We start from the raw sequence: 26124 nt of genomic DNA on the forward strand, positions 1-26124 counted from the left end.
GCTCTGCATTTTCCCATCTTTTTGGTCTATATTTGCGATTTAGTCACGGTAGGGAAGTCTCTGGAGAGATAAAGACTGGCAATGGTCTGTAGCTTATCACCTTATAACTTGCCTGGGGAACTGAAATGTTAAGTGACTTGTGCTTGTTCACGTAACTTGTTTGTATCAGAGAGAACCTGAACCCAGGTCATTCTGTCTCCAAGACTGACCCTCTGTTTACCACACCAAAGTACCTCACAGATTGCCTACAATTAGTGCTTAACAAATGTTGAATTGAATTGTTAGGTCAAAAAGGCCAAATTCTGGCCCACCTCCCTGGAAGATTCTCTGAGAGATATTTATCACCCTTGGGATTCTTTGTTTTTATTTTAGTTTTAGATTCCTCTGTTTCCATGAATATTTGGGGCAAGAAAACTATTTTAATTAGATTATTTGCCAAATTGAGAAATTTTAGCCAAATTTTCCTCTGTGTATTTAGATTCCTGTTACATATGACAATTCAACTGAAGCACCTTTTGGATGATGAATGGGAGTGCTTTGGGAGAAAAGATATTTCTTTAAATTAATTTAATGCCTGATCTCAGTAAGTAAATAAACCACACCCAGGATTCTCTCCTGTTTCCAAATATTTCATCCTTCCCTGGGGGAAGTGATGAGTTTTACTTCCATTTTAGATGGAATTGCACAGTATCTGGTGCCACCTTCTGGCATGGTTCCTTTTGTATGAGTCTCTGGGAATATTTTTCAAGGAAGCTAGAGTGGAGAGGTGCTCTCCATTATTAATGAAATATTGGTCTAGTCTAAGGCACTACTGAGGTAGTTAGTCAAGCATCCCCAGCATCAGCTCAGCCAGGACATGGCTAAAATGTGTTTGAATAATGCAGGTCATTTCCTTCATTAAGAAGGGATCTTGATAGGAAAAACAAAAGCAAACTCATTGAAGTGACTGTGCTTTCTGCCTCAGGGGATGTGGCCCACTGAAATTTTGGACTTCAGAGACTTGGGGAAGTTTATTCTACAAAAAGGAAACGTTTCTGTGACTCCTTTATCACTGTAAGAGAAGAAATGAGTCTGTGGCATCAAAGGAGTATAACAGGTAGATAAATTCCAGTTTTCAAATTCTAATGACTTCATAGTAGAGCTCCTCATTAAAACATGAACGCAAAGAAGATCTAGGTGGGGAGTTAATTACTGATCTGAGATAATTGTATAAAACATTGCAAGAAACTTGCATGGCTAAAAATAAGTCATTGATAGGCTGATCTTGTGCAATGGAGATTCCTGCTATAAATAATAACACCCCTCTATTTCTGCCATGTGGACCTTTACGTATATTGAATTGTTTGATATGCATGATCTAGGTCAGCGTCTTCACGTACAAAGCAAAGTAAGGAATATGTAATAAGCAAGACAGTTCAAGAAAAAAAAAACCCAGATCATTTTAATCTTACTTGTTTGATTTACATTATTCAGAGGTTTGTACCAATTCTACATTTCACTTTACAGGTATATTTAGCACTGCAAAGAGACCTTGGAGATAATTTGGTTCAACCTTTTCCTCCACCTCCATTTTATCAATGGGAAAATTGGGGTTTGGAGAGCAGAAGAGACAGATTATAGAATGTTAGAACTAGAAGCAGAACTCCTATACTAGGAATTCTAATGCTTGGAACAAATTCAGTTGAAGAGATAGGGTAGGGAGGAGGGAGAAGGAGAAGAAGAAGGGGTAGGGTGCAAGGTATGAACTTGTCTATGTGTATTTAAGGGATACTAGACAAAGAAGTCTTGGGAATTGAGAAGTTTGAGAAGGAACTGAGAGGGCAGGATGTTTGTAGGGGGCAGGGGTTGAGATGGAGAAGAAGACTGTGAATCAAGTACTGAACACATTGGGGAGGAGGAACAGTGACATAAGGTCCATAGATGCTCCAAGAAAGACCTGAACAGGAGTTGGTGAACTTTAAAGGAAATGTGGTTGTCCATCATGTGACTGAGGGAAGATCTGAAAGTAAGTCAGAACAAGAAATATTCCAATTATTTTTCCAGTGTTAGGGAGTCTCAGAGAAATAACAACCAGTCTTGGAGAGAGATGTGGAATTTTCTTTTTTGTATTCATTTTGAATTTAAATACAAAAAGACAAAAAAAGAGAACCTTTACACACACACACACACACACACACACACACACATACAACAGAACATAAAAAGAATATCCAAAAAGAATCATGAATTTCTATTTCACAGTTTACTTTTTTATTTTGAAAAACTATGTAATAGATACTAGACATCATTTCTAAACTACTCTGTTTTTCTGTATTTCCTTCTCTGATGTGTACTTTTTCCTTTCCCCTCACCCGGCCCTAGAGAAGGCTACCATTAGACAATACATGTATGTATGTATACATATATGTGTGTGTATATGTATGTATATGTTAAACCATACTATGCATATTTTTTATCAGTTCTTTCTCTGAATAGGGATAGCATCTTCTTTCCTATGTCCTTTGTAGTTGAGTTGAGTATTTTTAACACTCAAAATGACTTAGTTGTTTAAAGTTGTTCTTAGAACAATATTGCTGTTATTATGTATGTTTTCTTGGTACTACTTGTTTCACTCTTCATTATTTCATGCAAGTCTACCCAGGTTTTTTTCTAAAATCCAACCAGCTCATTGTTTCTTACAGCACAGTAATATTCCATCACAATCATATACATAATTTGTTCAGTCATTCCCCAATTGACAGGCATCCCTTCAATTTCCAGTTCTTTGCTACCATAAAGAGCTGCTATAAATATTTTAGAACATATAAGTTCTTTTCCTTTTTCCCTAATCATCTTAAGAAATAGATCTAATAGTGATATTGCTGGGTCAAAGAGAGGTAGAATATTCAAGTGAAGCTGAGGGTTCACTGAATATCCAGAGATAAGGAATATGAGAGGAAGAGGGTTATGATGAAGGAGAGTTTGTTAATGACAGAAGAGAGTTCCAAAGAGCACAGTGGAAAGGAAGGGATGAGCAGGACAGGAAATGGGGAGGACTGTGACCAAGTTGTATAGGTTTGAAATTGGGACAGTAGAAGAGAAAGGTTTTTTCCACTCAGCAGGAGAAGGTTCTGAGTCACAGGGATTAAAGGAGCCAGAAACAGTAATGTGCCAGTGCATGGAGAGTGACCAAAATAGAGAAACTAAATTGGCTCCAAGAATCTAATTAAAATGGTATGCCATCAATCAACAAGCATTTATTGAGCACTTACTATACACTTTTTCTCTGGTGTCATGGTCTTCTTCAAAAATGAAGGAGGAACACAACAACTATATACCAGGCATGGTGCCAGGCATTGGAGATACAAGGATAAAAATTAAATAATACCTGTTCTCAAGGAATTAATTTCCTAATAAGGGGGATGACATCTCTGTGTATGTATATATATGCATATGTATATGTATATGTGTGTAGATGGATAAACAGATGGATAGAGGATAGATAGATGGATAGATAGATAGGTTGGTAAATGTAACATCCACTTTTGACTACTTCCCCAATTTGTACTGGAAGGTTGGGTTCATAGAGGGATGGCTTTTAACTTGAATTCTAGTGGTAACTATAAGAAGCAGACACTTTAGCTTATGAGATCTCACCAGAGTGTTTCCCATGAACAGTTATATCAGTTGACTTCATTTTTTCTTAGTGTAGGCATTTACAGAAACAGCAGAATAAGAAAGATTATTATAAACCATTCCTCTCATCAACCTGGGATACACTCTTCCCCAGATTAACACTGAATCCATAGCACAAGTGCTCTCCATCTGAGAGCACAGTAGTAGTGAGGCATATGAATAGAAGCCACAGGCAGCTCAGCTCATGATACTGCAGGATATGGAGGCCCTTTCTGGGATCCTAGGGTCTGTACCTCTTCAAAGCTGAACTCTTGATTGTCAGGGATCATTCTCCTTCCTGTCCATACTTAGAATAGGTACTTTTTTTTTCAAGATTACCAGGGATGTGGTCTATCGTTGGCCAGCCCAGAGTTGGGGAACCTCAGACCTCAAGGACACATGTGGCCCTCTAGGTCCTCAAGTGCGGCCCTTTGACTGACTATAATCTAACTCAGTCAAAAAGAATTTTTTAAACCTGTGTACACTTTGTAATACCTAACTATAATCTAATTCAAAGAGAGTTTCTTCACCCTTTGTACACTTTGTAAAGGGATATTAGAACACAGATTATTTTATTTTTTCTTTTATTTTTTCTTACACTTAGTTTAATAACTCATCTCTTCTGTTATCTGCCTCTTATTTTATATGATTACGTACACTAGACTGAATAGGGGAACCCCTTCCCACATTGCATCTTCCATGTATTTATCTTGTATATGTTTATTTTTGTACACATTGTCCTCCTCAGTAGAGTGTGAAGCTCCTGGAGGACAGAGACTGTTTCATTTTTGTGTTTGTATTTTCAACACTGAGCATGTAGCAGACACTAACTTAATGCCCGTTGACTGATTCCAATTTCCTTTAATGTATTGTCTTCTCTTTTTCTATCAGAATGTAAACTCCTTGAGATCAGGGACTGCCTTCTGTTTTTGCTTATGTTTGTAAGAAGCTTGATAAATGCTCTTTACCATAAGAACACAACTGCAGAGAAATGAAATGGCTTACTGGAGATGACTGTAGTTTTCTTTTGACCTCTAGTTTGTTCATTTTTTTTTTTTAACTCTTGTCTTTTGAGCATATTCATGCCTGAACCAGCTCTCCAGAATAGGTTTTTCAGATTAGGAAATGAACATTTAAGTCAAAAAGCACTCATTGTGAAAGCATTATAATTTTCCATCTGGCCCCTTTGCTGGACTTCATAATATCCAGAAACTCATTATTTTGCATGATGACATTGACCCTGAAACTCTCTTCTCCTCAGCAACCCCTCAGCCACCTCCCTGGGTGGGTGTGAGTGGAGCTCTCTAGCTGAAGAGAACACTCAGGGTATTTGCTTAATCATGTTCCACTTTGGTTTCAGGATTTGATCATTCTGCATAGGATACTCTATTTGGCATACCCTCTCCCCCTTCAGCTTTTTTTTAATGTATTATTTCCTGCCAATTAGAAGGTGAGTTCTTTGAGGGCAGGGATTTCGAATCCTCAGTGCTTAGCACAAGGTCTGGCATACAGAAGGTGCTTAATAGATGTTTATTGACTCTGACCACAGCACAAAAGTTTTAAAAACAAATTAAACATTGTATGCAGGCATCCTGACATGGAATCCTATGGGCCCAATAGGGTCTCATCAAAATAGGCTTCAATTCTGTGCATTCTAGTGCAGTGAAGTTTTCCGACCACGTAATAGGTTGGCTGTCCTGTTCATCATGCTTTTCCAATCTCTTTTACACAATAGCCACATGATATTTTCTGCACGTGGTGCAAGTATCGAGACCTGAATCCCCAATAGTCCCAAAAGTGCAGCATTTCACTTACAATGGGAGGGGGGAGGGGAATAATAATAGCTTACTTTTATATGGCACTGTGTTAGTCACTGTTCAAAGCACTTTACCATTATTATTTCATTTGACCTTCTGTTAACCCATTTAACATAGGAAGAAAGAGGCCAACAGAAGCTAAGTGATTTGCCCAGGGTCACACAGTTAATTGTCTGAGACTGGATTTGAACTCATCCTTCTGTCAAGGTCCTACACTCTGTCCTCTTTACCATCTGCCTGCTCTTAGCGGACAAGCATTTATTTAGCTTCTACTAAGTGCCAGGTCCTGTGCTAAGCACTTTACAATGATCATTCCATTTGATCTTCACAACAAACCATTTCATATTTGAGGAAAATGAGGAAGATAGAGGTTAAGGGACTTGCTCAAGATCATACAACTAGTAGATATCTAAGGCCAAATTTGAACTTCTTCCTTCCTGACTCCAGGCCTAGTACTCTGTCCATTTGTCCATCTGTTGCAAAAAAAGCATGCAATTGTAAGAATGCACGTAGAATGAACATGGACAGATCAAGAAGTCTTCCAGTGTGGCCAAAGCTGATAGAATGACTTCTACCAAATCTCCTTCAAACATCTCTTCTGCTGAGATAATCATCTGCAACAAAATAACAAAAGCTCTTAACCACATACATCATATGACCAGACCATTTTCAAAGTATTAATTTTAGTAAAAAGTCTTTGTGTTTAACTCTTGGTTGGAATTTAATATCATCATAGCTATTCAAGGGTTCTTTTGAGTTTTTGGGACCATTAAGGGCTTTTTTGGAATGATCTTATATTTTCCATTCTATAACAAGCCACCCAATAATTTTAAAAAGACATGATATAGAATATCAGTAGTAGGCTTAGAGAGTCACTCCAACATTTACTACCTCATCCTTTTCCTCCTTGAAAATAATTAGAGGTTGTGCTGAGTCAGCCTATGTGATGGAATCCATAGCTGTGAGAGTTTGGCATCCCTCCTATTAGTCTAAAAAGGCTTGAATGGATCTTAAGAGCACATGCTTTAGTTCCTATCCAGCCAACTTCCAAGTCCAAAGTCTATCTGAGCTTTCATGCTGGAACCCTGGCATTTCAAGACTCCTCTGCTAGGCTTGCAACAACATTCAACCTGAGATTCTGGCCCTAAGTTTGCCATGGATTGAACTCTCAGGTCTGGGGACTCCTCTGTCTGCTCCTAGAACTCAAAAGGAAACACAAAACAGATCAAAATCCCCAAGCCCAATTCTCAGGACCATAGGTCAAAGTGGGGAAGAGAATAGGGGATGAAAGGAACCCATACTATGATTAAATAAGACCTTAGCCCCTGGGCACAACTGGAAAGACAGGGAATGAGAGAGAGAGAGAGAGAGAGAGAGAGAGAGAGAGAGAGAGAGAGAGAGAGAGAGAGAGAGAGAAAGAGAGAGAGAGAAAGAGAGATTGCTCAATTCTGGTAGTTTTAAAGATGCAGCCTGTTTTGTAGACAATGGAAAGACTGCTTTAAACTTAGAAATAACACTTTTCTGGACTGGAAAAGAGAGGATGAGTGGTACAATGGAAAGAATATTGCATCTGGAACCAGAAAACCTGGCTTTATTTCTTACTACCTGTGTGACCTTTGGCAAGTTACTTGAGCACTCAGAGTCTCAGTTTCCTTATCTCTAAAATGGGAGAGTTGGAGGAGATGACCTCCAAGGTTCCTTCCAAATCTAAATCTATGATCTTATAAGTGCAATGACCATTTTCTGGTTCAGAAGAAACACTGGAAAACCTTTGATTTTAGGGATTCTAACCTCTTTTGTCTGCGCTTACACTGCTCTCTTCATCTTAGTTGGACTTTCGTACACACAGAAAAGACAGGAGGTAATACTTGGAAATGAATGATCATCTTCTAATTCTATTTTATGCTCCATCCATAAGGGAGCTTTGTGCATGCATGCTTACATCACCCAAGATGGAGGCATCCATGTAGGAGACAGCAGGGACTTGTTTCTAGGAGAAAGCAGTCTGAGTTTCTCTAACACATGGGTGGGAGCAGTGTCTTTTCGTTAGCTATTTTCCATTGGCTGTAACAGGGTGCATCTTTTAAAACTACCAGAATAGGATGATCTCTCTCTCTCTCTCTCTCTCTCTCTCTCTCTCTCTCTCCCTCCCATCTCTCTATTTCTCTGTCTTTGTCTCTCTTCTCTCTCTCGCTCTCTCTCTTCCTCTCATTGTGCTGGGGGGGGGGGGGGGACAGCGAGGAAGGTCTTATTCAATCACAAGATAGGTATTATACTCTAAGTTGGAAAAAGGGAAAAGTTCTACCTTCCATTCGCTGCTCTCCCTCACTTACTTGGACCTTGGGGGTTTTGGTCTGTTTTGTGTTTCCTTTTGAGGTCTAGATGCAGATGAAGGAGCCCCCAAACTTGGGAGTTCAATCCCTGTCAATCTTGGAGCCATAATTCCAGCCTGAATGATGTTGCCAACCTAGCATGGAAGTTTTGTGGAGCTAGGGTCCGAAGATGAAAACTCAGGCAGGCTTTGGACTTGGAAGCTGGGGGAGCTATGCCAGATTGGAACTGAGATAAACTGTACATCTAATCCCTGTTTACTCTGCTGAGACTGAGGCTGTTGTTCTTCATCCTTCTTTCTCAAAAAAGACCAATGACAGCATTAAGGTCATGTCTTGACTTGCTCATGATTAGATGTAAGTGAGGCAGAGCTGTGCAAAGTCATCAGCCTCACTCTCTTCCTCTGGAGTCATTGGAATCCAGGGATAAGACAAAGGTTAAGACAACTGTCAATGACCCAGGATGCAGTAAGTGACCTTGGCCTTTCTAAATCAAGGTCTTTCCCAGGTCTCAGCTTGTCTGAGACAGTGTCCATTCAACGACTAAGGCCTAGGTAAAAATTGAGATGAAAGATGGTCTGATTTACCGTCCCAAAGACATCAATCTGGGAGAAGACTTCTAGTTTCTGGCCAGAACAGAAAATTGCTATTTACACTCATACTAAGCCATCAAAATCTAAACAATGAACCACAGAAACTTGGTCTAAGACTATTATTGTCCATTCAATGAAAGTCAGAATGATTTGGGTTTAAAGGCATAGTCAAGTAGCTCCATTTTAAATACAATGAGCTTTTTAAGAAGCTTATTTCTTTTCAGAGTTTTATTTCCAGAAATAAAAAAATGAAAACTGCACAAGACAAAAATTATCCTAGATTTTGGAAAAAAATAAAAAAGGAAAAGGAGAAGAAGAGGGAGAAGGAGGAGGAAGGAGAAAAGAGAAGAGAGGAGAAAAGAATAGCAGCATTTCTCAACTTCTGTTGGAATTGGCAGGTTGGGTCTCTAGAGGGCAGCTATTACCATTTTCAGAGAACATGGTAAAGACGGTTAATAGAAAACTTCCTAAGAATGTGGTCTACTCTTTCCCACAAATTCACACAGAATATGTGGGAGGAGCAGGCTTAAACTTAGACCATAGTGAGTAGTGAGGCACATGTGTAAGAAATATGTGACAAGGTTTAACTCCTACCATCTGCTTTGGAAGTCCTTCTCTCTCTGTGTACATATAGAATTTCATATAGAACCCTTGTTGTTGAGAATGGGATAGTGTAAACTCGGAGGGAGGATCATAGGGTAGGAATATTTGTTCTTGCTGTACTTTTCTAAGAGTTAATCTGCGACTTAAGTGGTTCAATGGAACTGGGGTGCTGAAGATGCTCTAAATTGGGGGAATATGATCCCCTCAATTAGGGGCTTGAGATAATGGAATAGACTAGACATGGGCTCACCATATGGGCATCAGAGAAGATGGGTGAAATCTAATGGACCCGGTGTTCAGGCAGGTGAGAGTGGGGTGAGATGAGCAGGGTAGTCACTATTACACAATTCTTAAACATGATTTTCTCTTTGTGCATGAAAACATTTTTTTTGCCCCAAACCAGAGTAACTTTAGGTGTTACTTAAGATATGCATCATAGATGCTCTAAAACAGCTTGGGAACAGGATATTGGTTTGGAGCTTTGGCTGACAAATAAATTTAGTTACTGTATTTTAGTGACTGGCCTGTTTTCCTAGGTCTCTTTTCTGGGTTCTTTGAAGTTTGAATTACTCTTGATAAAACTTCGCTCATGACTGTAAGCTAGGAAGCTGTGATGGGCTTCAAAGGTACTGCAGGAAAGCAAGCACTAAGAGAGATTACATAGCATCCCCTATGCCCTACCCCAGACTCTCAGTGAATCAGGGCTTTCTCAGGTTTGAGAGACAGACATAACTGGCTTTCAGATCCCATTCTGAAGAAAATTCCTGGTTCACAAGGGATTCCGTGTTTTCGGGAGAGACTAAAATGGAACATAAGACTCTCTAATCTATTGATGTTAAATTGACAAAGAAAAGCTGGAGATGAGGCAAGGGGTTTTAGAAGAAAGAGCACTAGATTGGAAGCCAGGATACCCAGGTTCTAGTCCCAGTTCCAGGGCCAAACAGTTGAATGGTCTTGGGCAAGTCACTTATTTACCTTTTGGGGTCTTGATATTCTTAAGTGATGTTGGACTAGTTTTCTAAAGTCCTTTCTGCTTCACCATGCCAGAATTGTATAGAATTCTATAGATAGGGAAATGGTTTGGTGGATGAAATCTGATCTGGTGTCAACAAGACCTGAATTTGAATTTGGCTTCAGACACTTACTGTGTGACCCTGGTCAAGTCATTTAACCTCTGTCTGCCTCAGATTCCTCATCTGTAAAGTGAAGATAATAATGGCACCTACCTCCCAGGTGGTGAGGTGTGAGGATAAAGTGAGATATTTATATGACACTTCAGAAATCTTACAGTTCTCTCTTTCTACGGCCTTCTTCTCCTTTTTTCCTCTTTGTGTCTCTTTCCTTTCTGATTCCTTCCTTATAAGAGATAGAGAAAGGAAAGAATAAGTGATTTTTGTTTATGCTTTCATTTGAAATCTAGACTGAAAGCAAAACCCAATATGATATTTACAAATATGACAAGTTCGATCCTTGCTAGCAGGGATTGTTTCATTTTTTGTACTTGTATTTCCATTGCCTAATACAATGTCTGGCACACAAGAGGCACTTAATAAATGCTTATTATTGATGGATTGATTTACTGAGTATCTATGATATGCCTAGCATTATATTAGACACTGGGAGTGGTGGTGATGGTGGTAATGATGAAGTAAACTGGCTGGTGGTAGTAGTCCTTGCCATTTAATATCTGACAATCTATGATATTTGGGAGACAAAGCATAAATACGTGAAAGGTCAAGTAGCAAGACTGATAGTGAAATATAAATTTAAAGAGTTTGGTTAACATAAGCAAGGCATTGGATTATTTTGTGGTTGTCCAGTTGTTTCAGTTGTTTTTTAACTCTTTGTGACCTTTAGGGTTTTCCTGGCAAAGATACCAGAATGGTTTGTCATTTCCTTCTTCAGCTCATTTTGTAGATGAGGAGACTGAGGCAAATAGGAGTAAGTGGCTTGCCCAGGGTCACAGTGTCTAAGGCTAGATTTGAACTCAGGAAGATGAGTCTTCCTGACTCCAGGCCTAGCATTCTATCCATTGAGCCACCTAGCTTCCACTAATGTATCACTAGTCCTTATCAAGATATTAACTGATTCATATATATATATATACATATATATATGTATATATAAAAATGTATATATATCATATATATGCATACAGACATATATACATATGTATGTCTGTCTACATGTGTACTGTCTTTCTTTTTATTAATTGTATCCCCAGAACTTAGCGCAATGTCTGTCACATAGTAGGCACCTAATAAATGATTATTGAATTGGATATAACAATGATTCAATATGCTCACATATTTAGAGGATGACCTAGTTAGGAAAGAGGGGAAGATGGTATAAAAGAAAAGGCGTTGGATTCCATGTCCATGCATATGTTTCCAATTTTAGGCTCTAACATTTTCTACTTGCATTGTCTTGGACAAGTCACTTGATTTCTCTGAGTGGGCCTCAGTTTTCTCATCTGTAAAATGAAGGAATTAAACTAAATAATCTATAAAATCCCTTCCATCTCTAAATTTTGGAGATACTTGCCGTAGGGACATTTTTCACATCAGTCAAATTCTTGTCACAATTCTACTTTGAAAATAAAAACAAAACAAACAAAAAAGAGAATTTCAGAGTTCAGAGGGAACTGAGAGGCCATCTAGTGCAATCTCTACTACCAGAACACAAATTTCATTCTGGGTCAGCTATCATACTTGGAAGTTTGACCTTATTAGATCAGTCTACTTCTTTCTAAGCTCTACGCATTGCTTCCAGATGTGCCTCCTAGGGTCAAACAGCAATATCAGTAACATCTAGCACTTTTGTAGTGCATATTATGTGTCAGACACTGTGCTAAATACCTTACAAATGTTATCACATTTGATCCTCACAACAACCCTGGGAGGGAGGTGCTATTATTACACCCATTTTACAGTTGAGGAAACTGAGGCAAATAGTACTTTAGTGACTTGCCCAGGGTTTAAGTATTTGATGTTGGATTTGAAATCAGGTTTTTCTGTTTCCAGGTCTAGCACTCTATCCACTGCATCACCTAACTGCCTCTAAGAACAAATCTAATCTCTCTTCTATAATACAGCCTTTCAAATATTTGGGGACAGTGATTATGTCCTCAAAAATATGATCAGCAGAGCTATGATTGTGGTGGAGCCACTAGGACTTCTCTCCAAGGTACCAAATTAATCAAGGATTGAATTGAGTTAAACTGACAAATACTTGCAGTCCTTTGGAGTACTCTGTACTGTTTTCATGTCAGTGACCTTTTAAGATGAAGCCTCTTGATGGTGTTTTGGGGTTGGGCTCTCTCCTCTTTAACTGAATGGGCCTTCTACATTTCTTGTTGTAAGCACACAAATTCCTCCTTAGAACTCTGATGAATAGAATCCACAGTAAGCATTAGAATTGTAATGGGTCCAGTCCTTAGATCATGCTTAGATTTACTTTTTTCAGCAGGTTATGCAAAGCATGCAAAGATATTTCCTCCCTTGTTGGGAATCGAACATCTAGGCTCGTGGTGATTGAGAGCTGACCCTGTGTGATGATGGTTATAATTGACTATATAACCAGAACAGAAGCCTCTACAAGTCAGTCCCCAAACCAAAGGAATGACCCATTGATCTCTTGGTCTCTTTTTCTTCCTAGTAGTAGATAAGGTAAAGGTTGCTACGAACTGCAGGGGGAGGGAGAGGAGGCAAGCCACCTCCCCTCAGGTGCCACCACAGGTCTGTAGGTATGGGGTAGCTGTTTTTCTTCTGAGTTTGTTCTTCCCTGCTTTCTCTTCAGTCATAGGTAAATAAGTATTAATAGAGAGGGATTTCCAGGCGACTGTGCAAATTTAGGAGGTCCTGAGGGTTTATCAGAAGTCCCATCAGCTTGTAGTGGCAAAGAATCAGAAATTGAGGAGATGCCCATCAATTGGGGAATAGCTGAATAAATTGTGGTAATGGTATACTATTGTGCTATAAGAAATGATGAGCAGGCAGATTTCAGAAAAAGCTGGAAACTCTTGCATCTACTGATGCTGAGTGAAGTGAACAGAACCAGGAAAACATTGCCACTTTGATGATCAACTTTGCTTAGCTCTTCTTAGCAGTACAATGATCTTAGGCAATTCCAAAAGATTCATTACGAAAAATGCTTTCCACATCCAGAGAAAGAACTATGCAGTCTGAATGCAGATCAAAGCATACTATTTTTACTTTTTTGTTTTTTTCTTTCTTGTGGTTTTTCCTTTTTTGTTATGATTTTTGTTTCACAACATGACTAATGTGAAAATATGTTTAAAATGATTATACACCTATAACCTATATCAGATTGCTTGCTGTCTTGAGGAGGGAGGAGGAGAGAAGGGAACAGAGGGAGAAAAAAATTGGAACTCAGAATATTATTAAAGGTAATGTTGAAAATTATCTTTATATGTAATTGGGAAAAAAAAATTAAATACTATTGAGTAGAAAATAAGACACCTCCTAGAGGCAGTTACAATGTCTACCAGTATGGTAGGAGCCGATGACAGAGGAAGTACCTATATATGAAAAGATAGTTACCTGAGGAGAGTGATAGCTTTAGGGACAGGGACCTTACATGTGAGTTTCTGTTGGTATCTTCACTGGTACTTACACAAGGGTCTCTGCTTGCTAAATCTGTTACTGGGAAACCTACCCCTAGTAAAACACCATACTGTTTTAGGGGGATACCTCCTTTTCATTCTATTCATATACTTTACATATGGTAATCTCAAATATTATGTGGGAGCCCAGAAAACTGGTATTTGTTACATGTAGGTCACCCTATGTGTGAATCCAACCCTACATGACTAAAAAGTTTTCCATGTGTGAACCTTTACTTGAGAGCCAACTTACATGAAAATCTCAAGAGGAGCAGTCATCCTCCCCCATTATCTGTGAGTGTGAGTAGGTGTCTTATAGAGTCATTAGCTTCTACTTGCCCAATTCTAATTTTTATCAAATTGTTTTCTTCAGTTAACACTTTTGCATCTCCTTTTCCATCTCTCCAATTGTTCCTTTTAAGGGGTTATTTTCTCTAGTTAGTTTTTGCACTTTCTTTTCCATTAGTACAATTTTCCTTTTAAATTCTTCTGTAATTTCTTTTTTCATATTTTTAAAATCATGGGTCAGTTTGTCTTCTAGTTCCCCAATTTGGCTTTTAAAATGCTTCTTGAGGTCTTCCAAGAGTGCTCTTTGGGTGTGAGACAAGTTCATATTCCCTTCTGAAGTTTCAGATGGGAGTGCAGTCTCAATGCTGCCATCTTTGGTATTTGTGTTTTGGTCCTTGTCCCCATAGAAAGATTCTGTAGTCTTATCTTTTCTGGTAGGCTTCTTGTTCATGATGATCACCCTTTTTCTGGCTTTTAAAGTGGATCTCTACTTCTGGTGCACAGGGGGCTCTGTTCCACCATTTTTGTGCTTAGAACTTGAGTCTTTGTGTATTGTGGCCTCTGGTTCTTTCAGCTAGAAGCTAGAATGCTATGTCTTATCTGGTACAGAGCTGGCTGATGTGCCAAAGCAGAGTCCAGGTGAAGTCTTTCTGAGTTTCCCCAGTGTTACCCTGGAGCTAGCTGTGTTAAGTGTGGGGAAGGGGTGGTCTGGCCACAGGAGATCTCTTCTTCTGAGCATAGGCAGGCACAGTGGTTGGTGAACCCCATTTGCACTAGTGTCTTCCCTATTTCCCTGGCTGTGCTGAGGCACACCTGGGGTCCTGGTGTTAATGATTGCAGGCTCCACCCTGCTGGGGCTCAGGATCTCCTCTGATTAGCTGAGGTAGGGCTGTCTGGGACAGCTCCAGTTCTACACTGGTCCCCTTCAGCCACAGCAAGAGGGATGCACCTTTGAGATTTTCCTAGCCTCATGAGCTAAGAAAACCCTCTGGCTGATCCCACTGTTTCAGGACTTTTCCTGGGAAAATATTCTATGGGTTTTTCAAGGTCAACAAGGGGAGGGGTAGAATATTTACCAATCACTCCACCATCTTGGTTCCTGGAAGTTCAAATAGGTGATTCACAGACATTTAATCTGCGGACTCATAGTCTCAGAAGCAGCTGTTGCAATTACCTGGAATTCTGTGGTTCTCTCTCACTCAGTCCCATTGGACTCTGGTTCTGGGCTGATATGTTTGAGATTCTGCAGTGAGACTGCTGCTTCAAACTGCCCACGGCTTCCTGCTTGGCTTTGCTATGGCGCTGGTACAGCCTGTGCATTGTGCACTCCTCCAGCCCTGTGCAACAAATCCTTCTTGTCAACCTTCCAGTTTGTCCTGGGTTGGAAATCTGCCACACTCTGTCTCCTATTGGATTCTGCCACTCCAGAATTTGATTGAATTCTCTTTTTAGAGGTATATGAAAGAGTTTGTCTTAGAGTGTGGAGCTCTGACATCTTGGCTCCAGCCCCTGAGAGTGTGAGTTGGATGAATAGCCCAAAGGGATAGGGATTGCTACAGGGCAAAGACAAGAGATTGGTAATAATTCAATTTTAAGTTATGATCCCAAGTCAGTCTTTTCTTTCTATCTTTTTCCCCCTTTAATTATTATACATTTATTATTCTCTTTCTTCTATCCATTTGAAAGACAGCAAAGAAGGAAGGAAGGAGGAAAGAAAAGAAGAAAGTAAGGGAGGAAGGAAGCAAAAAAGGAAGGAAAGAAAAAATGCATGTATTATGTATGTGGTCAAGTAAATTAAGTTTCCATGTTTGTCCATATCCAAAAAAAATATAATTCTTATTCTGCATAACTAGTTCATTATCTCTCTGTTACAAGGTGGGAAGAGTTCTTCCTCATTAGTACTCTGAAATAATAATTGACTATTTGGTTTACAGAGTTCTTAAGTCTTTTAGAATTATTCAGTTTGATAATATTGATATTGGAATATATATTGTTATTTGGTTCTGTTCACTTCACTCTGCATCAGTTGATACAAATCTTCTCATTTTCCTCTGGAATGATCTCTTTCTTCCTTTCTTACAGCACAAGAATATTCATATACCATGATTGGTTCAGCCATTCTCCAATTGATGGACCTCTTCTCTAACCCATTCAAATATCCTCATCTGAAAAACAAAACCCCTCTAGCTTAATTCTGATCAGTTACAAAGGGCATGTTTTTCTTGACTTCTACCACTGGATGTCACTGTTAACCTGCTTCTTGTATTTCTAGTTAGGACAACCTGGAAGTTGGTTAAAATGAATAGATCACAGACTGGCCTACCTTCACCATGTTTGTGTATGTGATACACTAGAGACTGTCTGATTCAATACGCAATTCAATCTCCTGTGTATAAATATTTTTCTTGGATAAAACCAGGATCAAAATAGGGTCAGAAGGAAGCATTGGCTGTTGCTCAACAGCTCTAGGAAATGTTTCTTTCATTTGAAATGACAGCAGGCTTAGGAATTAAAACCATGCTGGGTTAAAACAAAACAAAATAAACTTCCAGTGGATCCACATAACTTGAAAGTTATTTTTGACTATCACCTCATGCAGAAATATAAATGTAGAAATGACCACTCCATGTGAAGAAACACTTCTTTTTGAAATATGATTTTTTAGGGCTTGGACCCAGAAAGGACATTTCAACCTGTTCTAACCTTTTAATTTTATGTATGAGGAAACTGAGGCTAGGAAAGAAGAAATGACTTGCCCCAGGTTATGCAAGTAGTAGCCAAGCTGAGCTGTGAACAGATTTCCTTAGGCTACATTGTTCTTTCCATTGTCCAAAATATTTAGAACTGAAGATCTTGTCTAATAACTTATTTTAAAGAGGAAAAGACTGAAGTAAAGAGGAAGTGACTTTGCCAAGGTCAAATAAGGTTTATGTGGCAGAATCTGTATTCAGATTTAAATCTACTGATTTCATTGCACCCTAATGACTGGTGGAGACTGACTGCTTTTGACATATAATCTTAGCCTCTGGTAAGCCTGGAGTTACACCAAGCAACGTGATTCTTCTTGTTCCACTTGGAATGTGACATTTTTGGGAGGTGGTTATGAATTATGGACTTCATCCTTCCTTTTTTGTGTTTGATCAACAGTAACTGGTGAAGAGGACATCTGTCTACTGAACAAAACCTTACAGGGCCTAAAAAGCAGAGATGATAAGTGGTTTGTAGCTGCTGTCTCTATGTGTGTTTGTGCGCCCGCGTGCATATAGATGTCATGTTTTGTCTTTGTTATCCAGTGTTTTTTGAGGGCTGGATTTCCTGCCTTCGTGAGGAAGTGCTGGGGGAAAGCAGCAGAAGTGAAAGGAGGAATTACCAACACAATATGAAAAAAAAATCCCAAGACAGGTACCACTCAAAGATAGACTACAGTGAACAACAAAGATCTTTGGTTTTTTATTAGACACCCCCAAACATAGGTGATTGTGTAGATTCCACAGTATTTTAAAAGCTGCAAATGTACCTAGATCAGAGTTCCTAGAGACAGAATTAATCAGAAGCCTACTTACTCTGATCCTAAAACTAAAGGTGAAAAATAGCCAAACATCTGTTTAGAAAGTGATTTTATAATAATAATAATATTTTATTAATCATTATAGAAATTAAGAAATACAAATATAAATTAATAATATATAAATTTTATATATAATGTATTATGCAAGTATAATATATACTATTACTAACAATAAATAAATGAACAAATAAAAAAGGAAGGAAGAAACAAAGAGAAAAAAAGAAGGAAGGAAGGAAAGAAAAAAAGGAAGAAAAAAAGAAAGAAAGATTGGGTTTCTGTATCTTACCTAGGTTAGAAGTGTAGTCATGTCTCACAGTTCTAATCTCACTCTAATGAGCAGAGGAAACTGACTTGCTCCACAAGTGAAATCGACGGATTTGCTTCTTCTTAAGCAACTTGACGGTTCCCTACTCCTGGGGGTTTTACCATAGTTGTGCTGAACTTATTGCAGATATCAGATTGACTTCTCTCACTGCAGCTCAGCTCCTGAGCCTGAGAGATCTGCCAACATCAGCGTTTCCAGCACCTTGGATTACAAGTATGTGTTTCCATCTCTAAATATTCTACTAAATATTAAGAATGAGCAGAATCCCAAATAACAGATCAATTACAATTTCCTAGTAAACGTATTGGGTTGCCCTGGGAGTGTGATGATATTTGTTGTCATGGGAGGTGTCCAAATAGAGGCTGGATGACCATTTGTCAAGGATATTCCATTCTTATTTACAGTTTGCTGATGTCCTGTTCCTTCTCATCCTGAGATTCTGTAGGTAACTTTTTTGTTACTTATTATTCAGTTGTTTCAATCATGTCTGACTCTCTGTGATCCCATTTGAGGTTTTCTTGGTGAGGATGCTGGAGTGGTTGGTCATTTCCTCCTCCAGCTCAGTTTACAGTTGAGGAACTGAGGCAAACAAGGTTAAGTGACTTGCCCAGGGTCACACATGAGGCTGCATTTGAAGTTCAGAAATTAATAATTGCTCACATTTAGATAGCACTTTAAGGTTTGCAAAGTGCTTTAAATACAGAATCTCATTGGATTGTTACAACAACCTTGTGAAGTAACTGCTAGTATTATCATCCTCATTTTACAGATGAGGAAACAAAGGGGGATTGTGGTTAAATGGCTTATCCAGGGCTAAACAGATAGTATATAAAAGATGTGGGGTTCACAGCTGGACTTTCCTTATTTAGAATCAAACATCATCCATTAAACCATGCAGGAAAATGACACTTGTTCCCAATTAGTTGACTTGTTTAGTTTGGGGGTAGCCCTACAAATACTGCTGATTTTGTGACGGGGAAAAAGACAAACATATTTATTTCTTTAATTCTGAGGAGAAATTGGTTAGCAATCAGAAAGCTATTTGTTTTTCCCAGTCAAATCAAGTTTATACAAAGCTGGCAGAGACTGCCCTAGTGTGCCAGAGTCAACAAAGAGAATGCATAGCCCGGGGCTGGGCTGCAAAGCTTCTTTTTGTGGTGGAGGGGGAAGATGGAAATAAAAAGAAAGGTTTTCACTTGACTGGTTTCCAAACTGCCACCCTCAGGTTTGGCCCTTCCCTTCCCAGTAGAGAAGAGCCCTCTGTGAGAATGTAGTTCTGACTTCATATGGCTTCCTGTCTTTTTTCTTAGTCTTCAAGAGTGTCACTGGTGGGATTTAAACAAGGAAGTTTTGCCACAAAAAGAAATGGCTCTGACAAGTTTTGAGGAAAATTATTATCCTTTTTTTTTTAGAGAGTAAAAACAAAGCAAACAAAACTCACCCTCAGGACCTGGGTCCATTTGAGTTTTGTGTGGCTGTTGGGTAAATTACTTCACCTGTTAAGGAGGATGAACTAGATAATGTCTAAGACTTTCTTCCAACTTTGACATTCTTTGTGTTCTATTTTATGGTCCTTTTTCATCTCTGAGTCTGTGTTAGCTGTTATGATTTATTATTATTATATTGTATTATTATTATCCATTGGATAAATACAAATATAAAATAATGAACAGGGATAATGTCTGTACATAGACACTTGATCCATAGAGCTTTTCTGTATGTGGATTTGTTCAGTCATTTCAGTTGTGTCCTACTCTTCAGAGGCATATAGGGTTCAGTGACTTGACCAGGGTCACACAGCTAGTTAAGTATCTGAGACCAGATTTGAACTCAGGTCTTCCCGACTCTATCCACTGCACCACCTCGCTGACCCTGTATGTGAATAGTTGGGTCAAGAAAAAAAGGACTCTAGTAAACTATGTCTTTAAATGAAGCCAAATAGTGACTTGTTCCCTTCATCTCAATAATTATAATTTTTTTTGTCCTTCTGGTTATTTGATTATATTTTTCTTTTGAACCAGCTACAACAGCAAGGACCCTGGCATACACAGGAGGGCCTGCTGTACTGGTTCTTTGATGTGCTTTTCTAAAAGGAAAGCAACTTTTGAGGGGTCAGCAATCTACTTTAATCAAGCACACTTATCATTCACTTAGTTTTAGGGAAAAAGTCATCACCCGGAACTTCAGGGAAAATACAAACAGAGAAATAAAGACTGACAGGGCTTCCAACTATCTGAACACAAGCAATACATACATCACAGATCAACAGACAAAGCTGGGGACTGGGGGTGGGGTCCTTAGCAGTTTCCCAAAGTCTCATTTGGCCAAACAAACACTTCCAATGAGTAAGCCCCAAAGTAAAACCTCACCTCAGAGTATATGCGTGTGTGTATATATATATATATATATATATATATATATATATATATATATATATATATATATATATATATATATATATACATATATATGCATATACACTTTTCAGAGCCAGAGGATATCAAGACCCTTGAGAACCAGTGCCTCATTAGAAATCAACAAAAGGTGTGGGCCTCCCTACAAAACGAATGTCCCCTAATCTAGCTTCCCTTAATGGGCAGGCCCATTAAAGGGTGGAGATTTTTAATTTGTGTTAACATAATTAACATTACACAAGCTTGTACCTTGAGAGGTCCAGTGAGAGGGAAGTTCTGGGTTCCCTCTGAGTGGTCAGTTGAAGTGTAGCTTCAGTTACAGCTGCATTCCTGGGTCTAGAACTAGAAAGTTTAGCATTATATAGCTGACCTGGTTGGCTATTTATTGTAGAATCTCATAGTGGAATGGGTTGGCTAGAGGAATAGTGTCTGGTAGCGGAGGTGACATTGAGCTTTGAATCTTACATTAATCACTTTCTAGCTATGTGACCTTGGAAAATACTTTCTGCTCTCTGGGCCTCAGTTTCCTCCTCTATAAAACAGAGAGAGAAAAATTGGCACTCCTTTCCTCGCTGGGTTGTTGGGAGTAGAGTGCTTCATAAATCTTAAAGTACTATATTTATTCCTGTGGCTATGAGACCTATTGCCCAAAGAAACTAGGTTCACTTTCACCAACTTGTTTTATGAGTCAGGAAAGCTGCTGTTTGCAGAATCTCTTTTACACCACCTATACTTAATAAAGAAGGGGAAAAAAGTAGATTTGTTTGTCCCTTTTTCATTGTCTGTAAAGCCTCCCTGGAATTACATTTTCCCCCCAAAAAGCTGTTGCAGAAGATGCATTCTGCTAGCAGTCGTGTTCGGCACAGGCTCTTCTTGTGAAAGCTTGTTTGATGTATAGTATGCATTTCTCATGTCTCCCCACCAACTGAATGCTATCAGCTAAAGTTCTCTATAATTCTTCCATACATGTCTCCCATGCCTGTGACAGCACATGCTCAAAGAAAGAAGAGGACATTTCTTATGGTAAAGTTTCATTGTCTTTCCTACCTGCTTTTAGATGGTTGGTTTGGGGCATATGGTTGAATCAATTAACAGAGGACTTTTAGAATTACAAGTGCAGTTATTAAAGGATAGTGTAATTAACTTCTTCAGACTAATTGAAAATTTTCATTTAGAAGGAACAGCCAAGTACCTTTCTGCTTAACTGCTTTCTCACATAAAATAACTCTCATGAAAAGGTTCTTTACTGGGCATTCACAGACACAATACCTCTGAGGTTGCTGCTAAATTTTTAGAAAAGAATCAGGTTATTTTTCTGTCTCTCAGATTATTCCATAGAGCTAGATAGAATTTTACCTAGCAGTCAACATCAAGGTGGAACTCAGAAGAGGAAGAGAGAGGGAGAGATTGGAGGGAGAAATAAAGATTAATTCATTTTTGCCCACTGATTGGATCAGTGATGAAGAAGGCAGAACATGGGTCAGCTATGGAAGACTGATGAAGAGGAGGGTGAGCCGGATGAAGATGGGAGAGATTGAACAGCTGTCTCTTTCAGTGAGTAAAGGAGTGAGTACAGAGGTTTTGTGGAATACAGTAGCATTTGGAGGAGTGCAACAAAGGGAAGGACCTCTAGATTTGGAAACAGAAAATCAAGTTCAAATTCTGGCTCTGTCCTTTGGGATCTGTCACTAGGCTTCATCTTTAAAAGGCTCAGGTTGTAACATTCTTTCCAGTTCTAAAACAAACAACCCACAAAATACCAGCCTAAGGAACAGTTGGTTGACACATGTTTTTAAATGAATACTAGGTAAGTTAAGTTTTCAGCTTCAGTGCTATAGGCACTTCAGCTACTATGAATGAATGAATAAAAATTGTTTCTTAAGTACTTGTTATGTGCCAAGTATGGTGCTAAGTTCTGAGGATAATTAATAGAAAAACTGAGATAGTCCCTTCTCTCAAGGAGACCCACTCTAGCTGGTGGTGACTGCACATGAAACAGGAGCATCTAGGTGGCATGGTGGAAAAAGTGCTGGGTCTGGAGTCAGGAAGACCTGAGTTCAAATCTGGTCTCAGATTTGGTAGAATCAGGTAGAAACCTGGCCTAATCACTTAATTCTGTTTGCCCCAGTTTCCTCATCTGTAAAATGACCCAGAGAATAAAATGGCAAACAATTCCGGTTTCTTTGCCAAGAGAACTCCAAATAGGGTCATAAAGAGTCAGACAAAACTGAAGAGTAACCGAACACACATAAAAGAAAGCTTAGCTGCAGGACAGTTGTATAGGCCTGAAAGTCTTAAGGGTGTGGTTGGTGGGGTGGATAGATTGGTAAGGTCCTTGCTTAAGGTAAGAAGGTAATTGGAAGGTAAGAAGGCAATAGTTGCAGGTCTGCAGTAAGTAGAAGCTGGCCTGGAGGACCTTAGGACACTGTGAGTGTAGAGTTGGTAAGGTCTAGTGGATGTGCGTCTCATCATAAGGGTTGTAGCTGAGGCCCCCAATTCATCAAAGAAATGTGAGCATCCATCATGTTCTTCCCGCAAAAACCCAGGCATGGGGTCTGGACAGGAAAGGGATGGAGGAAAGGGCAACCCTAATAAAGGATCTTCGTACCTAGCCGCCTTGCTGGGGTCTCTAGGTAAATTATCTTCTACTTTCAGAAGCAGAAGAGTTAAGAGATGTTTAGAAGTGGTTCTACACAGCATAAGGAAGTAAAGAGCTTGTGGAAGAAATCAGCATTTATTAGGAACATGCTATGTGCTAGTACTGTAATAGGCACCGGGGATACAAAAACAAAGCGAAAAATCACTGCCCCCCAGGTACAAAAATTCTGACAGGGGACAAAACATACATATACATATATAAGTACATATAAAACAGATACAAGGTAACTTGGCCAAGGTGGGGGAGCAGGGAACAGGACTAGCAGGTGGGGGGATTGGGAAAGGCCCCTCGAAGAAGGTGGTGCTTGAACTGAGTTGTGAAGGAAACCAAAGATTAGAAGAGGTGGTAGATGAGGGGAGAACCTTTCTGGCAATGAGGACAAAGTACAAAAGCATTCAGAGAGGAGATGTGGTGTCATGTGTGGAGAGCAGTCAGAAGGCTGGCTGAAGATGCAAGACCATATTTTGAGAGACTTCTCTACACCATCCTCTTTCCACTAATTAGCAAACCAGTACTTGATGTTAGTAGGTGGAATACACTGGAGTTGGGAGCCCTTTCCCCCCAAAATTCATTAATTTATTTGTTTTCAATTTCCAACAATCACTTCCATAAGTTCCATATTTTCCCCCCTCCCTCCCCAGGATGGCATACAATCTTACATGAGCTCTACCCATACATTCCTATTAAATACATTTTCACATTAGTCAGGTTGCATAGAAGAATTAAAATGAATGGGAGAAACCATGAGAAAAACAAAACAAAACAAACATAACAAAAGAAAAAATAGTCTGCTTCATTCTGTGTTCTGACTCCATAGTTCTTTCTCTGGATGTGGATGGGATTTTACATCATGAGTCATTTGGAAATTTTAGGTGGGAGGCAATTTTTGCCCTTTGTAGCAGTATCAGCAGTCTTATAGCTGTTTATGTTTGATTATACTCTTGCCTGTCAAGGAATGGACTAAAGCACTTCCCTAAGTCCCTTCAAATTTTTCCATTCCTCTGAATTTCTCTCTTTCCCTCTTTCTCTCTCCCTCTTATTCTTTATTAGCTGGCTATTCTTATCATTGGTTTTAACAAGAAAGTCCAAAGGTGATCGATCCATCTATGCAGGAACAACTCAGTTCCTCTTTGAAGCATGTGACTAAATGAATGTGGTATCACAGAATGACACAGCTGGATGGACCCTTGGAGAACATCTATTTCAATCCTTGTCTTTTACTCACAAAACAAAACCAGAAGATCCTAGCAGTTGAGATATGTCCAAGATCACAGTGGCAGCTAGGCACCAGATGAAGACTAATAAGTTAGGGTCTCTCTGTCTCATAGGAATTAGAGTTGGAAGTGATTTTCTAGTTTTCTTCCTCCCTGGATAATCCCTCCCACCATTTTACAGATAAGTATCACCGATGTTAAGTATCTTGTCCTGGACCTAGGTCAAGTGACTTCAATCAACTTTCTGTATTCAAGATTATAAGAGGCCTTTAAATCTAACTTTCCTATCAAAGGTCACCAAGTTTCCTAGAGTCATTTAGATGGAAGTTTCATTAAGATAAAATGAAAAGTTTGGACATTTCAGGTCTAGTGCCCTATTATTTTATGATATGTTTTCAACCTTGCCTTTGTGGATTATTATTTATCATTTATTAATATTGTTGGAACCTAGCTTTATGTGGCTAGAAAATTGTCTAACCTGAAAAGCTCACGGTAGAGGTCAGGCTGACCTCAGAAACACTCCAGGGAAGCTGGATGGTTGTGTGGAATGCTTAGATCTCACCTGGTCATTTGGAAGGTAGAAGTGGGGGAATGTTTAGGGAGAATGATAATGAGTTCAGTTTTGACATATTGAATTTAAGATTGGACATTCAATTGGAAATATCTGAAAAGCAGATATGAACTTGGAGATTAGTAGAGTGTCTGAGGGCAGGAGAGGCAGATTTGAGAATTTGAAAATCTAAAGCATAGGGATGGTAATTAGATCCATGGGAATTGATGAGATCACCAGATGAAGTAGTATAGAAGGAGAAGAAAAGAGGGCCCAGGACTGAACCCTGACTAATACTTATGGTTAGAGGGCTTTATATGGAGAAGGATCCAGCAAAGGAAGCAGAGAAAGAGGAGAAACAGGAATGAATGATGTCCCCAAAACCTAGACAGAAGAGGGTATTAAGGAAGAGATGTTGATCAAGAGTGTCAAAGGCTACAGGTCAAAGAGAGTGAGCATAGAGAAAAGGCCATTGGATTTGGCAGCTAAGAGATCAATGGTAACGGGAGAGGGCAGTTTTGGTGGAAAGAATTGAGTTGACTGGACAGTAATTACTTTCATTCTCCTATTAGAATCCTTTCCTATGTACTCAGAACTCTTGTTTTAGCAGTGCCTGCTATTGCCTAGCACTTCTTTGGTTAATCATATGCTAGTCAATAGCTGTTTGCTTTTTATTTTGAGGAAGTAAGGAAAAACAGCACTAAGGAAGGTAAACACAACCTTAACCTTTTCCTCTTTCTCTCTCTTATCCTGCCCTGGAAGGAAGGAGGAACAATTTTTTTTTCCCCCTGAATTACCTCATAAAAGAGAAGTAGCAGCTAATAAATACCACCAGCTGTTCGATTTCACTGGAGAGCAAGAAAGAGGGAGGCTGTTGTAAAAGCAGGGGCAGTTCATGAATGAGCCATACCATATTAACTCATTACCTTTAAAGTGGGGGCCCTCACAGCAGATTCCCAGGTTAAGGCATGGAGGATAATTCCAGGATGCAGAGCAATGCCATGCGTCAGGTAAGATTCTGTTCATTGTCATGGTAATTGACTAGGATTGCTTCCTGGGCAGAAAATTTGTACTGTCATAGCCTTCCATCCTTGATTCTGCTTAGATATTTCATCATCCTTTAAGAATCACTTAGGGTCCAGCTCTTCAACTTAGGTGCCTTCTTCAATTCCCTCAGTTGTGAGTATTCTCTCTTTCCTCAACCTACCTTGTATTTACTTCTCTGTGAATATGTTGTATCCTTTCTCCCTCCCAGACCCAGAGAATATAAGCTCCTTGAGGGCAGGGATGGTTTTGCTTTTGTCTTTTTAGTATTGTGCCTAGTATAGAGTAAGTACTTGATTAATGTTTATTGAATTGAATTACTTACAGACTTCTCTATGTTTTCATAGAATTATTACAGGAAAAAATCCTTTAGAATATATAGTGGTTTGAAGTGGACCCCAACATCTTTGGTTTGAGAATGGGCAAAGACCTTAGATATCT

General features: G+C 39.2%; 2 long non-coding RNA genes across 2 annotated transcripts in view; both read left to right on the forward strand.

The window, feature by feature from the left end:
• LOC140527174 (uncharacterized) overlaps window positions 1–21776 on the forward strand; it is a 39122-nt gene extending 17346 nt beyond the window's left edge. The window contains exons 2-3 of the long non-coding RNA XR_011974709.1: window positions 21205–21239; window positions 21674–21776. This is a non-coding gene — a long non-coding RNA (uncharacterized lncRNA). The remainder of the gene's footprint in view (window positions 1–21204; window positions 21240–21673) is intronic.
• LOC140527173 (uncharacterized) lies at window positions 741–18773 on the forward strand. Its single transcript, XR_011974708.1, has 3 exons — window positions 741–1096; window positions 17057–18015; window positions 18207–18773. It is a non-coding gene; the product is annotated as an uncharacterized lncRNA (long non-coding RNA).
• Window positions 21777–26124: the final 4348 nt, after the last annotated feature.

The sequence above is a fragment of the Notamacropus eugenii genome, chromosome 1 (genome assembly GCF_028372415.1).
Source record: "Notamacropus eugenii isolate mMacEug1 chromosome 1, mMacEug1.pri_v2, whole genome shotgun sequence".
Lineage (NCBI taxonomy): Eukaryota > Metazoa > Chordata > Mammalia > Diprotodontia > Macropodidae > Notamacropus > Notamacropus eugenii.